Source organism: Zingiber officinale, chromosome 7A (assembly GCF_018446385.1).
Source record: "Zingiber officinale cultivar Zhangliang chromosome 7A, Zo_v1.1, whole genome shotgun sequence".
Taxonomy (NCBI): Eukaryota; Viridiplantae; Streptophyta; class Magnoliopsida; order Zingiberales; family Zingiberaceae; genus Zingiber; species Zingiber officinale.
The window spans coordinates 64,153,351-64,170,473 of record NC_055998.1 but is presented as its reverse complement, the minus strand read 5'-3'; the positions used below and the strand labels follow the sequence as shown (position 1 = coordinate 64,170,473).

At 37.8% G+C, this 17,123-nt stretch overlaps 1 long non-coding RNA gene across 2 annotated transcripts; it reads right to left on the bottom strand.

The window, feature by feature from the left end:
- Positions 1–2,657: 2,657 nt before the first annotated feature.
- On the bottom strand, positions 2,658–3,566 carry LOC122000151. Of its 2 annotated transcripts, none has more exons than XR_006116978.1 (3): positions 3,310–3,566; positions 3,019–3,240; positions 2,658–2,718 (listed from the first exon to the last, which is right to left on the bottom strand). It is a non-coding gene; the product is annotated as an uncharacterized LOC122000151 (long non-coding RNA). The 2 variants fall into 2 exon arrangements; XR_006116979.1 differs by having other exon boundaries at positions 3,314–3,566.
- Positions 3,567–17,123: the final 13,557 nt, after the last annotated feature.

The window sequence follows — 17,123 nt, the reverse complement described above, 5'->3', positions numbered from 1 at the left end:
TCATCCACAAAAACATCAGCCCACACTATATCAGATGAATAAATCTCCACTCCACATGAGGGCAAGTTAGCATTCAAAATATCAATCATTATTTTTCCATATAGTCCCATATCAGAGGAAGCATATATCATTTTTTTTTCATCCTGTTAACTATCCATAACCAACCAGATTTATTAAAATCTCATAGGTACATTCAACCGTAAAACTCTCCAACACCCAATTTATAATCTGATCACCAATCATAATCATCAAACCTGTGAATATCATAAATGACACTCACTATGTCACCATCAATGACAACCCAAATATAAATCATCAAAACAAATATCTAGTAATTGGTCATCAGACAACCACATAACATTTACTCTCATAAATCATTAGAAATCAACATATCATAATATCTTATCTCACAATATCCCTCAACCTCAAACCATTCTCAACAATGATCAAACATGGTAACCCCCAATGACCAATTTCCATCGTACCTGGTACCCTAATATCCAAAAGATATGAGTATAAAACTCTCCTGGTTAAGTCCACAGGAATATATGGGTATCATCCACTACTCAGCTAACAATAGCAGAGGCTGGTATATGCCTCCATCTCCTACTAGTAGTAACAGAAGCCAAAACTACTGATGGTATGATCTGAAAAATCACCAGAGACTATAATCCTTGATCTCTATTAGGTCAATCATGCTCAATGGCTAACCCATCACATGTAATATGTGTTACAACAACCAGACAGGTATTACATAAAGAATGCTAATACATGTCATAACTATCATAAAATAAACATCATACCTATTTGCCGTCTGGAGATGTTCCATCGCTGTCCAGTCCCCAACTTCTGACCTCAAAATTCCGAACGAAAAAAAAAATCGCCGGAAATCCATATAAATCCGAAACGGAAATCCGAAACATAACCATATCGAAAATCCGATAATGCCCAGTTTGACTCGCAAACCTGGCTAACCCAAATATCCTGAATACCAACAACCGGTATCCAATAAATCTCCAGAACACCAAAAGCAGGTATCATAACCCGCTCTGATACCAAATAAATTGGTATCAGATAAATTCCGAAAATCCAAAAATACGAAACAAAAGATCGTAAAACTGTGCTCTGATACCACTAAATTGTCACACCTCCAGAAGAGTCCCTGTCCGAGAAAATTTCGACAGCATCTCCCCTGTACAGCGGACAATCAAAAATTTTCTACAAACACTAAATACTCAGCCACATGCGGCTGGAATCATAACAATAATAAAAATCAATCATCACACAGTTTATATATATATTCAGCCTCTGGCTGACACAACCACGCAGTAATAATACTCCGACTCGAAATCAACCCTACTCAACTACACTCGTAAAGCCCAAATCCGATTTTTCTTACCTCTTCTGCCGTCCAGGCAGGCATGTAGTAGAGTAAATCCAAATCATACGGAAAGTCCATCCAACGGAAAGATTCCATACAATATCCATATGTAAGTCCAAAACAAAACTAAAATAAAGTCTGATAGCGAAAAACTAAAATGAAACAACTCAAAAACCAGCAGCGGAGTAGCACTACGTGCAGTGGGGACTAGCGACTGGAACTCCCTCCTGACAGCATCAACCTGAAAATAACAACAATGGAGGCGGGGTGAGTCCAACACTCAGCAGGTACAGTTGATATGCAAAGTAAAGAAACAACACCTAGCACTAATCATGCGTACAGTCTCCTGATAAGAAAGATAAGAATGCATCTGAAATAAACACGAGAATACTGTACTAACCAAGTCCTGAGTATAAGGTCAAACAGTCCGAGGGATAAGGAAATCCTGTATGCATGTCAAACATAGGTATCCAAACAATATGCAGCATATAAATGCAAACACAAACACAAGCAATAAATGCATCATGCATATGATGCCAATGATGCGTCCTGGTCACCCCTGACGCCAGTCGATCATCTCATACAAAAGTGAGGCCGAGTGGGTAGGGCTGTGACAACCGTGCACTCTGTCGTCACTACTCCTGATGAGTGACCGAGTGGACGGGATGCTGTCGGAGTACACCTATCCTCCTACCCCAAATCATAGATGGGGGAGCGCAATGCTCTCAACTCCCAGTACACGATGACGGGGAGGAATCCCTGCCGGATAATACGTTGTGTCACACTACCCATGAGTGGACCAACGGTGCCTAACAGAGTCCCTGCTGCAACACACTCTGCCTGAATCGACCACTAACCCATGAGTGGTGGTGTGTGCAGATCCATGTAACTGGCGATGTGCTCAGCAATAATGGAGCGGACTATCGCACAGTATGCAATCATGCAAATGATGCATGGCAACAACCATATAAACATCCTGACCTAATCCATATATATAGAAAAGTGTATCATAGGTCAACGAATCCAAAACAATCCAAAGGTATACAGAAGGTATAAAACCTAGGTCCTGAACATGATCAAGCATGACATATCACTACCCCTATAAGCATGTATAGACAGGTAAAGTATACATGGAATGCAAAACAAATCAATCAATCGAACATGTACCAAGATTTGGGTAGTGATTAACCGAAACAGATAAGAAACACAATTGATGCAATATGTTAATTTCATTACTAGGCATATCAAAGACAAAAAGTCAAAAGTACCCGCCTCCAAAAAGAAAGGATCGTATCTGGTCCAAATCTGACGTCGAGATATCGTCTCGCGTCAAGGTCCTGTGTCAATCAATATATATTTTTATTTAGCTAACATTCATAAGAATTTAAATAGCTAAATACAATCCACAAGACTAAATTAGGGAAAAACCCTAATCCGCACAATCTAAATCAATACACCCTAATTAAATCTCATGGTCAATTAGGGTTAGTTACCTTAACCCCAAACAACCATTAGATAGCAATCCAAAGACCTAAATCCAATTACACCTGAATCTAAAAACATGATCAACCAAATGTTTCATTCTAAATTCATAGACCACGTCAATTACAAAAGGTATTAAGATTCCTACATCATACCTCAAGTTCACAGCCGATAGAATTACTGGTTGGAGTGCTGCCGGCAAAGAAACACTACTGAAATTTACCTTTGCCCTGATCAAACATGCTGTCCACCAACTGAATACCCAAGTACCAGTAACCTCACCTCTTGGAATTCTTCCCTTCTGTTCGATTCTCAACTATCGGAGGTTGTTGCCGGAAGAATACTCCACAAACAGATTACCTCAACAATCCACGCCTCTGGTGAACAAGGGAAAAATACGAATTGATCACACAACATCTCAACAACCCACACGGTATGTTGCTTACCTACAAGATCCGGCTAGAGCACGGCTTGGCACAATCAATCAAGCATAATGCTCGGCACCGGTCTGCAGTCGGAGAAGGTAGCTGCAGCACAGAGGGAAGGGAGGTCCGGCGAATCAAATTCAGGGCTCGGCGTTGTGCGGAGAGGCTAGGGCACAGCCTCGGTTGCGACGACCGACGTGGTTCCCCGGTGGCTGGCAGAGGAGATCGGGACCGGCGCTAGGGTTTCGGCTGTGAGTCGCATCGGCTGTAGGGTGTCGGCTAGGGCACGGCGTCGACACCACGCAGAGGAGAGGAGAAGAAAGGGTGGCTCTCGTCGCCGGCGGCTTGGTTTCAGGCGGAGGAGAGGGAAGAAGAGGAGAAGAAGAAGCGTGGCCGTGAGCGCAAGGGAGATGGTAATTCGGCCGGCGGTTTGTGCTCGAAGGGAGAAGAAAAAGGATTCGGCGTTGAGGGAAGGAAAAGAAAACGGGAATAAAAATAAGGAAAAAGAAAAAGAATTAAATATATAAACTTTTCCTCACTTAAATGGGGTAGCCTAAACAGGCTTTTCCGGACCCCGTTTTTATCCCCGTCAACTCATCCGTACGACCTCCTTAAAATTCCCGAAAAATTTCCAAAAATCCGGAAAATTCCCTTATTAATATTCGCCTATTTTTCGGTATTTTACAATCATGTCATCGTATCTTTATGACAAATTAATAGTTGATTTTCTTCGGTCACACAAATAATAGCAGTGACTCCGATAGGGAGGATACTATTAGACGTGCCTAAGTGTATACCATTACTTGACACTAAGTCCATTAATAAGATTATGCCCCTTCCGATGGGGAAGATCACACGCTCTTAATTAATTTCCTATAGTCATCCTAAATGGAAGTTTGATCTAGTGATCCGCAAACAAACTCATCCGATATGGAGGAAGGCACTCAGAGCCAACGTGCAAGTTTGTTTGCATCACTTACAAATCAGTAATGGAGACTGTGGAATTTATTAAAATAAATCCCTCTCCCATTTAGTTATTTAAAGTGAGGAATTTTAAGTTATCCTAGCATACATCACATGCATACACACACATCACAGTAAATAAAAGCAATAAATATGGAAATTATTTTCCAACTATTATGACCTTTTCCTGTTACTGTCCTCCATGTGCTCCAACTCTAGCTGCTGCCATCTTTAGCCACCGCCATCGTGTCGAGTCGTCGCATCCATCTTGCTTCTTATTCCGCTGTGCCTCTGGTGCTCCAAAAGTACCACGCCTCGCAAGAATCCGATCCGCGACAAAAATAGAATTTTACATATATCGATCCTATATTCCATGAGGGAATGTACATGTAATCTAGATCGAAAATAAAATTCTAAAATCCTAGGGCTAATACAACTCCTGTTGTATTAGTTATATACAATCATGCACACACAAAATAATGCCCTTGACATGTCCAAGGGTCCAATCACACACAACATCTATAAGTCATAATAGTTGGAGCCTGCATCCACAAAGTTAGCACATCCTACTATTATCCTGCCTAAATTATGTATGACATGTGCATAACCTAATTTGAAAACCAAACACACAGAGGCAAATCCTAGCTCTGATACCAATTATAGGTTAGTCCTAGGAAAATGTACCAGTTCCACTGTACAAAAATTTTTTGTACAAGTGTCGAACCTTTCCTTAAATAACCTATTGTGTTCTTTATAAGTTAAATTAGGAATCGCAGACGGAACTTAACATCATTGATTCCAAATTTAACTTATATGTTCTTAATGGTTTAGATTTGAATCGCAAGAGGAACTTAACACTATTGATTCAAATCCACCTATGTTATTAATTCCATTAAATATTAATTTCTAAAATTGGCTTCCAGGACTACATGGCGAGGCACATGGCCTTCTTGGATATGGGAGCAACCACCACCGCCTAGACAAAGCTTTTTAAGGAAACCTAATATTTAATTTCCATAAATAACTCTAGGTTTAACCAAAAAGAACAATCGAATCACAAATTCGAAAAATAAAACAAAAGAAACACAAATTCGAAAACTCTAGAATCATATGCCTCTTGTGTTTGGTATTTCCAAAAATAACTATACAAAGAAAAACTAGTATGATGCGGAAAACAATTACTAGTTATACCTTTCTTTGTAAACAAAATTAACCTCTTGATCTTCTACCGTATTCCTCTTCAAACCTCGGACGTTGTGTGGGCAACGATCTTCCGAGATGAGAACCACCAAGCACCTTCTTCTTCATTCTAGGTTTCGGCCACCAAAAGCTCCTCCAAAGATGAAGAGGTTCGGCCACCACCAAGCTCCAAGGGATGCTAGAAATATCGCCTCCTTTTCTCTCCTTCTTCTCCAAGCAAGATCCGGCCACCACAAGGACTCTAAAGATGAGATGAGGTTCGGCCACAAGATGGAGAAGAGAGAAAGAGGAGGGGCCGGCCACACCCAAGGAGAAAAATAATAGAGTCGTTTACCATGAAGGCACCTCTACCCATTCTTTTATTGTAACGACCACCCTTCCCACTACTATACTACTCTCTAAGGGTGACCGTTACTTAACTACTAACTCTACTTAACCGGTATGATCGAAACCATGAGAAATCCCTACCGAAAAATTTTGGCAGAGTCTCCCCTGTACCGGTGACAAAAAAACTGAGATACATATATATATACATCAACCACAGGTGGTTGGAACATATATCAACCACACAAAAGAAATAACATCACCACACAATTTAATAAAATCAGATCATGCAAGTAATGAATAGCGGAAACAAAATAAAATAAAGCTTCTTACTCCAAGATTTTCTTATCAACCTAAATAAAGAATTAATCTAAACAAATTCTAAGACTAAGTCTCAAGGCTTTCATAGTCCTGACATCACACATCCATCCGCACCTTCTTATCACCTATCTTTGCTAAAACTTTTCCTTTCCTGTATCTGCAGTAAGAGGAAATGCAATCTAAAAGCAAAATGCTTAGTAAGCGCTATCTAACTCACAAAAATCTCGATATGCATGTACATATATCTATAACATGAACTAACTGAATGCTTACTGAAGATTAATCATGCTCATCTAATAGTAAAAGAATCAAACAGGCTAAAATGCTAAACATGTAAAGCTATTAATGATCTTCTAATAGTAAAGAACAGTAAGCTAATCTAAATAACATGCTAGCATAAAAGAAAACTCAACTTGCTGATTTTTAAAACAAAGTGAAACTTAATTCATTTGTCCTAAACTTATTCTTTTATCTCATTTGTTTAAAACTTATTCTTTAATACTTTTATACTTATGTGAAACTTATTTTACTTGTTCAAAAACTTATACTTATAATACTTCAAAATAATAATCAACTTTCTTCTTGGGTCCGACAACTGTACTTGCTATGCGCGCATCCCTAACTAGACCCGAGATAGCTGGTCCTGAATATAGTAGGGTTTACTAGGTTATCTAAACCTAGGGACGCTATGGGAGCCCAACCCAAGGACAACTGAGAATCCAGCATACTAGGTTATCTAAACCTAGGGACGACTATGGGAGCCCAACCCAAAGACAACTGAGAGTCCAGCACAGTACCACTGATAAAAGTAAAACATTTGTTATCTTTTAATACTTCTAATATATAATGCCTCGGCATTTTCTTTAGCACCTTATATGCCAAAATCCCTAAAGTCTTGACTTTGGGATCTACTTAAGGCCTTGGCGTTTTTCTTTCTTTTCTTTATCTTTCTTATACCTTTCTTAAACTCAAAATACTGATAGGGAACTCAAAATCTGGAGCTGAAATGCTTAATAAAACTGCGCTGAGATGCTAAATAAAACAATGACAACTAAAACTAAATGCTTTAATCTAAAACTGCAATGCTAACCAATTGAAATACTACAACATCAAACATTTCCAAAACTGCCATGCTAAATAATTGAGAAGCTGAAATTGCTAAACCATTGCAATATTGCATACTATGCTAATCAAAGCTCTGCATTCTAAGCTAACAAATTTCTGCATTAAAATTCCTAAAGCAAATCAAACTTCACAGAACTAGATTAATCATGTTGGAATTTAGGTAAGGCTGCCCGAAATAGCAAGGAGAGTCTAAGCCAACAAAATGCTAATATGGAAAGCCGGTTCCTGCTCATGGATTAGCAAAGAAAACTGAAAACTGTAATACTAAACTATACAACGGATATCAAAGATGACCAATTCAAAAGACTAACTCTTTTAGCTATTCCTACTTATTAAGGAAACAACATGAAGAAAATAACCGAGTTGCTTAACCACATGCCATTCTAAACAATTCATTCATTTTCCCTAACCTAACCAAATCTGCATTAAATTTCATAACAGCAAGTATCAAAAGAACAAGCCGAAATCCTTACTAATCCCCCCTATTCAGTGTCCCAGCAAGGAGTCCATTGCAACTATTAAACAGGTTTGCTACTGGTAAACAAAACAAAACAGTAACTTGCTGTCTATCCAAAAGGGAGTATTCAAAATCCAAAGCCAATGCTTAGGACCAGAACCACTTGAAATTCATGTTATAACGTTTTCGATTTTCCCACAGGATCAGTCCCAAATCTGTCAGGAAATCTATAGGGCAACAGGATGAAGAACCGCATTGCGAACTCCTAAAATCCCTAATCCGTTGGGAAGACAGAAACACGACAAGGAACATCATTGTAAAGAGGACATCAATATTCTAAGTCCGATTCCGACGATAATCTGATCAGGAAATCTAGAAGAAAAGGGTAACAGTAGCTCGAATCAATCCTTAAGCAATGCATAAACTGGAGCAAAACTTCCGGAAGCAACAAAAAGAACGAAACATCATCCATCATCACGGCATACTCAAAGAAACAAAGGAAACACCAAATCAACTCGAAACTACCCTTATTCCTCTAGAAATCCCGATTCTATACAGCCTCCCAATTTTGAAGGAAGGATTCAAAACTCTTAGTAAACTCGAATTTCTGTACAGCATGTTCCAAAGCAACGAGACAAGAATCCGAAACCTCAATTCAATCAAAACTCCTTCTATCTTCTTTATGTGATTCATGGCAGCAAACCCTAGGACACTCTCCTTGCGGCATATATCAAAGAAAACAACAAGAAGAAGCAAGAATTCGAGAGCTACCCTTACTGCATGTGAGGAAGCAACTTACCTCTTCTTAAACCTACAACCGAACGAAAGGGGGCTTCTAGGGTTCCCGGAGGAGCTTGAGTTTTGCAGATCTTCGGCCGCTTCTTTGTGCCCACAAATCCTTCTTGACGAGAGGAACTCGGGTCCGAGAAGAGCTCGCGGAAATCCTCTTTGTCCGGCCGCCGGAGAAACCCCAACTCCCTGCTGCGTCTTCGCCCGAGAAGAGGAATGCCGACGCGCCGTGCGTGAGGAAAGGGGAGGAAAGGGGTTTAGGTCACGGGGAATAATCAAGCCCTAAGTTCTCCTCTTATAACTCAATATTCTGTTAACTCCTTTAAATAAATTTGCTACCCTTTTCTAAACAGATCCGGCCACGTGAACATTTGGTCAGCCGCGCATGGGTTAAGGCTTGGCTCATGGGTTCAAATCTCGGATGCAACCCTTTTCCTTCCTATTATTTCTTGTTATTAACTTCTACTACATAAATACATTTCATTCTTCTTTTAATCAGCATCGACTGCTTGCATACTTGGTCAGCCGGACTCGCATAAACCTTGGTTCGGCCGGAGGTCTCGGGTTCGAATTTCGGCTTGGACATTTTTTTGTCAGAACTTCTTTCGTTTAGTAAAAATACCAAACGACCTCCAAAAATTACATAAAAATACTCTAAAAATTTCTAAAAATCTCTAGAATTTTTCTAAAGCATTTCTAAATATTTTTAACCACTATTAGAACTCCAAATGAGGAAATTTGGGTCGTTACAATCCCCCATATCTTATAAAAAGTTCGTCCTCGAACTTAGAATAATTCCGGATACTTCTATCTCATACTGTCCTCACGCTCCTAAGTAACTTCCTCGTGCTTCTGGTTCTAAATGACTTTCACTAATGGTACTCTTTGTTCCTTAGTCTCTTAACTTCTTGGTCCTTTATCATTCATATCGCATCGTACCCATTAGTGGTCCTTGGAAGGCCTGTTATAAAGTCTCTGGAGACCATAGGTGCATTAGTCACATCAAATGGCATGACTACAAAATCGTAGTGCCCATATCTGGTCCTGGAAACTGTTCTGGGTGTATCACTTCCTTTCACTTCGAACTGATGGTACCTAAAGCGCAGGTCTATTTTAGAGAATACTATTGCCCCCTTTAGCTGATCAAATAGATCATCTATTCTGGGAAGAGGGTACTTGTCCTTGACTGTTACTTTGCTCAGTGCTCTAAAATCTATGCACATCCGCATAGATCCGTCTTTCTTCTTAACGAACAACTCTAGAGCTCCCCGGGGTGAATGACTAGGGCGGATGAAACCTTTGTCAAGTATCTCCTGAAATTGTTCTTGTAACTCTTTTAGCTCTGCTAGAGAAATTCGGTACGGAGCTTTTGAAATTGGGCTGGTGTCAGGAACCAATTCAATTTCAAACTCCACTTCTGTGTTGGGAGGTAGTTCAGGTAACTCTTCTGAAATACTTCTGGATACTCACAGACTACCCGAACGTTTTCCTGTTTGGGTCTTTCTTGTTCTTCTATGCTCAGTCCTCAGTACGAACGTACGGGGACGTTCTCTTCTTGACATCTAGTTATGCAGAGAAAAAGGCTTGATATCTTCTCTATCCTTTCTAATCATACTTATGTATATGAATATAAGAGAAACAAAACTTCTATCTTACTAAAGCGCATATAAGCAATTAGTCCATGCTGCAGATAATAAAGAAAGCATAAAAGGAAAACTTAAATACTTTCTTACTTGAAGACGACAAAAATGGTGCTGATGTGTGATGCTGGAGAATGGGAACTGCTCTGATACCAACTGTAACGACCACCCTTCTCACTACTATACTACTCTCTAAGGGTGACCGTTACTTAACTACTAACTCTACTTAACCGGTATGATCGAAACCACGAGGAATCCTTATCGAAAAATTTCGGCAGAGTCTCCCCTGTACCGGTGACAAAAAAACTAAGATATATATATATATATATATATATATATATATATACACATCAGCCATAGGTGGCTGGAACATATATCAATCACACAAAAGAAATAACATCAGCACGCAATTTAATAAAATCAGATCATGCAAGTAATGAATAGCAGAAATAAAATAAAATACAGCTTTTTACTCCAAGATTTTCTTATCAACCTAAATAAAGAATTAATCTAAACAAATTCTTAGACTAAGTCCCAAGGCTTCCATAGTCCTGGCATCACACATCCATCCGCACCTCCTTGTCGCCTATCTTTGCTAAAACTTTTCCTTTCCTGTATCTGCAGTAAGAGGAAATGCAATCTATAAGCAAAATGCTTAGTAAGCACTATCTAACTCACAAAAATCTCGATATGCATGTATATCTATAACATGAACTAACTGAATGCTTACTGAAGACTAATCATGCTCATCTAATAGTAAAGGAATCAAACAGGCTAAAATGCTAAACATGTAATGCTACTCATGCTCTTCTAATAGTAAAGAACAGTAAGCTAATCTAAACAACATGTTAGCATAAAAGAAAACTCAACTTGCTGATTTTAAAAACAAAGTGAAACTTAATTCATTTGTCCTAAACTTATTCTTTTATCTCACTTGTTTAAAACTTATTCTTTAATACTTTTATACTTATGTGAAACTTATTTTACTTGTTCAAAAACTTATACTTATAATACTTCAAAATAATAATCAACTTTCTTCTTGGACCCGACAACTGTACTTGCTATGTGCGCATCCCTAACTAGACCCGAGATAGCTGGTCCCGAATCTAGTAGGGTTTACTAGGTAATCTAAACCTAGGGACGACTATGGGAGCCCAACCCAAGGACAACTGAGAGTCCAGCACAGTGCCACTGATAAAAGTAAAATACTTTTAATATATAATGCCTCGGCATTTTCTTTAGCACATTGTGTGCCAAAATCCCTAAAGTCTTGACTTTGGGATCTACTTAAGGCCTTGGCCTTTTTCTTTCTTTTCTTTATCTTTCTTATACCTTTCTTAAACTCAAAATACTGATAGGGAACTCAAAATCTGGAGCTGAAATGCTTAATAAAACTGCGCTGAGATGCTAAATAAAACTATGACAACTAAAACTAAATGCTTCAATCTAAAACTGCAATGCTAACCAATTGAAATACTGCAACATCAAACATATCCAAAACTGCCATGCTAAATAATTGAGAAGCTGAAATTGCTAAACCATTGCAATATTGCATACTATGTTAATCAAAGCTCTGCATTCTAAGCTAACAAATTTCTGCATTAAAATTCCTAAAGCAAATCAAACTTCACAGAACCAGATTAATCATGTTGGAATTTAGGTAAGGCTGCCCGAAATAGCAAGGAGAGTCTAAGCCAACAAAATGCTAATATGGAAAGCCGGTTCCTGCTCATGGATTAGCAAAGAAAACTGAAAACTGTAATACTAAACTATACAACGGATATCAAAGATGACCAATTCAAAAGACTAACTCTTTTAGCTATTCCTACTTATTAAGGAAACAACATGAAGAAAATAACCGAGTTGCTTAACCACATGCCATTCTAAACAATTCATTCATTTTCCCTAACCTAACCAAATCTGCATTAAATTTCATAACAGCAAGTATCAAAAGAACAAGCCGAAATCCTTACTAATCCCCCCTGTTCAGTGTCCCAGTAAGGAGTCCATTGCAACTATTAAACAGGTTTGCTACTGGTAAACAAAACAAAACAGTAACTTGCTGTCTGTCCAAAAGGGAGTATTCAAAATCCAAAGCCAACGTTTAGGACCAGAAGCACTTGAAATTCATGTTATAACGTTTTCAATTTGCCCACAGGATTAGTCCCAAATCTGTCAGGAAATCTATAGGGCAACAAGATGAAGAACCACATTGTGAACTCCTAAAATCCCTAATCCGTTGGGAAGACAGAAACATGACAAGGAACGTCACTGTAAAGAGGACATCAATATTCTAAGTCCGATTCTGACGATAATCTGACCAGGAAATCTAGAAGAAAAGGGTAACAGTAGCTCGAATCAATCCTTAAGCAATGCATAAACTAGAGCAAAACTTCCGGAAGCAACAAAAAGAACGAAACAACATCCATCATCACGGCATACTCAAAGAAACAAAGGAAACACCAAATCAACTCGAAACTACCCTTATTCCTCTAGAAATCCCGATTCTATACAGCCTCCCAATTCTGAAGGAAGGATTCAAAACTCTTAGTAAACTCGAATTTCTGTACAGCATGTTCCAAAGCAACGAGACAAGAATCCGAAACCTCAATTCAATCAAAACTCCTATCTTCTTTATGTGATTCACGGCAGCAAACCCTAGGACACTCTCCTTGCGGCATATATCAAAGAAAACAACAAGAAGAAGCAAGAATTCGAGAGCTACACTTACTGCACGTGAGGAAGCAACTTACCTCTTCTTAAACCTACAACCGAACGAAAGGGGGCTTCTAGGGTTCCCGGAGGAGCTTGAGTTTTGCAGATCTTCGGCCGCTTCTTTGTGCCCACAGATCCTTCTTGACGAGAGGAACTCAGGTCCGAGAAGAGCTCGCGGAAATCCTCTTTGGCCGGCCGCCGGAGAAACCCCAGCTTACTGCTGCGTCTTCGCCCGAGAAGAGGAATGCCGACGCGCCGCGCATGACAGAAAGGGGTGGAAAGGGGTTTAGGTCACGGGGAATAATCAAGCCCTAAGTTCTCCTCTTATAACTCAATATTCTATTAACTCCTTTAAATAAATTTGCTACCCTTTTCTAAACAGATCCGGCTATGTGAACACTTGGTCAGCCGCGCATGGGTTAAGGCTTGGCTCATGGGTTCAAATCTCGGCTGCAACCCTTTTCCTTCCTATTATTTCTTGTTATTAACTTCTACTACATAAATACATTTCATTCTTCTTTTAATCAGCAACGACTGCTTGCACACTTGGTCAGCCGGACTCGCTTAAAGCTTGGTTCGGCCGGAGGTCTCGGGTTCGAATTTCGGCTTGGACATTTTTTTGTCAGAACTTCTTTCGTTTAGTAAAAATACCAAACGACCTCCAAAAATTACATAAAAATACTCTAAAAATTTCTAAAAATCTCTAGAATTTTTCTAAAGCATTTCTAAATATTTTTAACCAATATTAGAACTCCAAATGAGGAAATTTGGGTCATTACATTTATAATCCTTGGTCTTGGCAAATAAGGAAATTTAAATAAAAAACTTCCTTAATTCTTTTGCCATGAAAAGGAAAATTTATTTAATTAAAAATAATTTTCTCTTCTCAATATACATGGCCGGCCACTTATTTCCCCAAAACAAGGAGAGTTTTAATTAAAACAAAAATTAAATTTCCTAATTTGTCTCCGGAAATTTATAAAAAATTTCTCCAATAATTTTTCCCTTCATGGTGGTTTGTAAAAAGGAAATTTTATAAATTAAAATCTTTTTTTTAAACATGTGGATAAAAAGAAAGTTATCTCTAAAAATAAAAATCTCTTTTAATCTACAAATAAGGAAAGATATCAAATCTTTTCTTAATCTTTTGTAGAAACTTATAAAAGAGAATATTTAATTTTTAAACTCTCTTTTAAATCATGAACATGGTTAAAAAGGAAAGTTTTCTCAAAATTAAAATCTACCTTTCAATCTACAAATAAGGAAAGATTTCAAATCTTTTCTTAATATTTTGTAGAAAGCTATAAAAGGAAAGATATAAATTTTAAACTTTCTTTTAAAACCATGATATCCACATAAGAAATAATTTTAACAAAAAAACCTTTTTAATATGATGTGACCGGCCACCTAAGCTTGGGCTCTAAGCTATTGGCCGACAACCTTAAGGCTCAACCTTTAGGCTTGGCCGGCCCTAAGCTTGAGCTTCAAGCTTGGCTTGGTCGGCCCCTATTGGTTGGGTAAAAAGGTGGGTATGTGGTGGGTATAAATCTCTATATACAAGAGGCTACGATAGGGACCGAGAGGAGGAATTGATTTTGGTATCTCGATGAAATTAAGCTTCCCGTGTTCGCCCCGAACACACAACTTAATTCCATCAATAATAATTCATTCCACTAAAGAATTATTATTGAACTACCGCACCAATCTCAAATTATATTTTGGGCTCCTTCTTATTATGAGTGTGTTAGTCTCCCTGTGTTTAAGATGTTGAATGTCCACTAATTAAATGAGTTACTGACAACTCACTTAATTAATATCTTAGTCCAAGAGTAGTACCACTCAACCTTATCGTCATGTCGGACTAAGTCCACCTGCAGGGTTTAACATGACAATCCTTATGAGCTCCTCTTGGAGTCATTCTCAACCTAAATTACTAGGACACAGATTCCTTCTATAATCAACAACACACACTATAAATGATATCATTTCCCAACTTATCGGGCTTATTGATTTATCGAACTAAATCTCACCCATTGATAAATTAAAGAAATAAATATCAAATATATGTGCTTGTTATTATATTAGGATTAAGAGCACACACTTCCATAATAACTAAGGTCTAGTTTTTTTATCAAGTCAGTATAAAAAGAACTTACCTAAAATGATCCTACTAAATACACTTAGAGTGTACTAGTGTAATTTATTAGTCAAGATAAACTAATACCTAATTACACTACGACTATTCCAATGGTTTGTTCTTTTCCATCTTAGTCGAGAGCAACTGTTTATAATTTATAAAGAACTGATAACATGATCTTCTGTGTGCACACCACACACCATGTTATCTACAATATAAATTAATTGAACAACTACATTTATCATAAATGTAGATATTTGACCAATGTGATTTTTATTTCTAGATAAATGTTTATACCAAAAGCTAGGCTTTTAGTATACACTCTAACAACCTCATCAGGAAAGACATCATCAAATTTCTGTAAAATAGATTTAACAACACTAGGCAAAAAAAAGGTTAAGATTGTTAGTGTTGAAATAAGCATCCTTGTACAAAAGTACAATCATCGGCTGTTGAGAATAAAAAGCTCTCTTAACCTCTATTTCTCTTGCATAAAAGCTCCTTTTTCTACTCTCTTGCTTTTGCTCTTGATTTTTTTTCTTTTTTATTCTTTCTTTTCACTCCTCTCATCCACACTTTTTCTTTTGCTCACAATCTTTTTCTTTTCCTTTCTTTTTTCTCACAATCTTTTCTTTTTTCACTCTCATTTTTGATCCTCAATTGATCTTCATATGCTTGCTTAGGAGTTAATGGTACAAGAGTTACAAGTTTATTATGCATCTTAAAAGAATATTTATTTGTGAACCCATCGTGCATGACCTTCCTATCAAATTGCCATGGTCTACCTAAAAGAAAATGACTTGCATGCATTGGTACTAAATCACAAAGAATATTATCATGATACTTACCAATGGGTAATGAAACCAACACTTACTTAGTGACCTTAATTTCTGCGTAATCATTCAACCATTGTAATTTATAAGGTTTAGGATATTTAGCGGTGGGTAAGCATAATTTCTCAATTAAGATAGTACTAGCTACATTAGTGCATCTTCCCCCATCTATAATCATACTATATATCTTGTCTTTTATACTACAAAAAATACAGGGTTCTAGGATGAATTCTGGGATGATTTTATAAAAAAAATTCATTGCAAAATTTTTTGGTATGAATTCTGCGACGAAAAAATTTTCGTCCCAAACCTCTTGTTGCCAACTTTTGGAACGAATATTTTTATTGCAAATTTGGCAACGAATTTGGGGACGAAATTGGCGATGAATTTTCGTCGCCAAATTTGCAACACAAACTTTATTTGTCACAATATTGTATACAATTTTGGAACGAATGTTTTCTTTGTTGCAAACTTAGCAATGAATTTGGTGACAAAATCGGTGACAAATTTCTTTTTGTTGCCAATTTTGTCCCTATTTTGGTGACAAAATTTGGCAACGAACTAGATTTTCGTTGCCAAATTCGTTGCTAATTTTCACTAAACCTTTGCAATGAATATTATTCTTGTTGCAAAATTCTCGATGAATTTTGCAATGAAAATACTAATTTAATTTGCAACAAATAATCCTTCGTCCCATATTTCATTCCAAATTCTGACACGAATCTTTAGATTCGTCCCAGATTCTGCGATGAAATTAGGAACTAGAATGATTTTGTCGTGAAATTATCGATGCACAGTAATTACGATATGTCACGCCCCAGAGGAGTCTCTGTCCGAAGAAATTTCGGCAGCATCTCCCCTGTACGGCGGACAATATGAAACTTTCTACATATCACATATACATCAGCCACAAGCGGTTGGAATAATAACAAAAAAAAATAAAGACAAACACCACGCAGTTAATAAAGATATCCAGCCTCTGGCTGTCACAACCACGCAGTTAATAATAGTAATCAATAACAATAGGACTCTGACTCGAAATCCACCCTACTCCACTACACTCGTAAAGCTCAAATCCAACGAACTCACCTCTTCTGCCGTCCAGGCAGGCACGTAGTAAAAATGAAATCCAATATCATATCAAAATCCATCAAAAGGTGTCACTCCATACAATATTCATAGGAAAAATCCAAAGACAATACTAAAACAAAGTCTGATATAGAAAAAGGCCAAAATAAAACCAATAACGAACTAGTAGAGAACTAGCTCTACGTGCATATGGGGGGCCAGCGACTGGAACTGCTCCGGACAGCCTCAACCTGAAAATATCA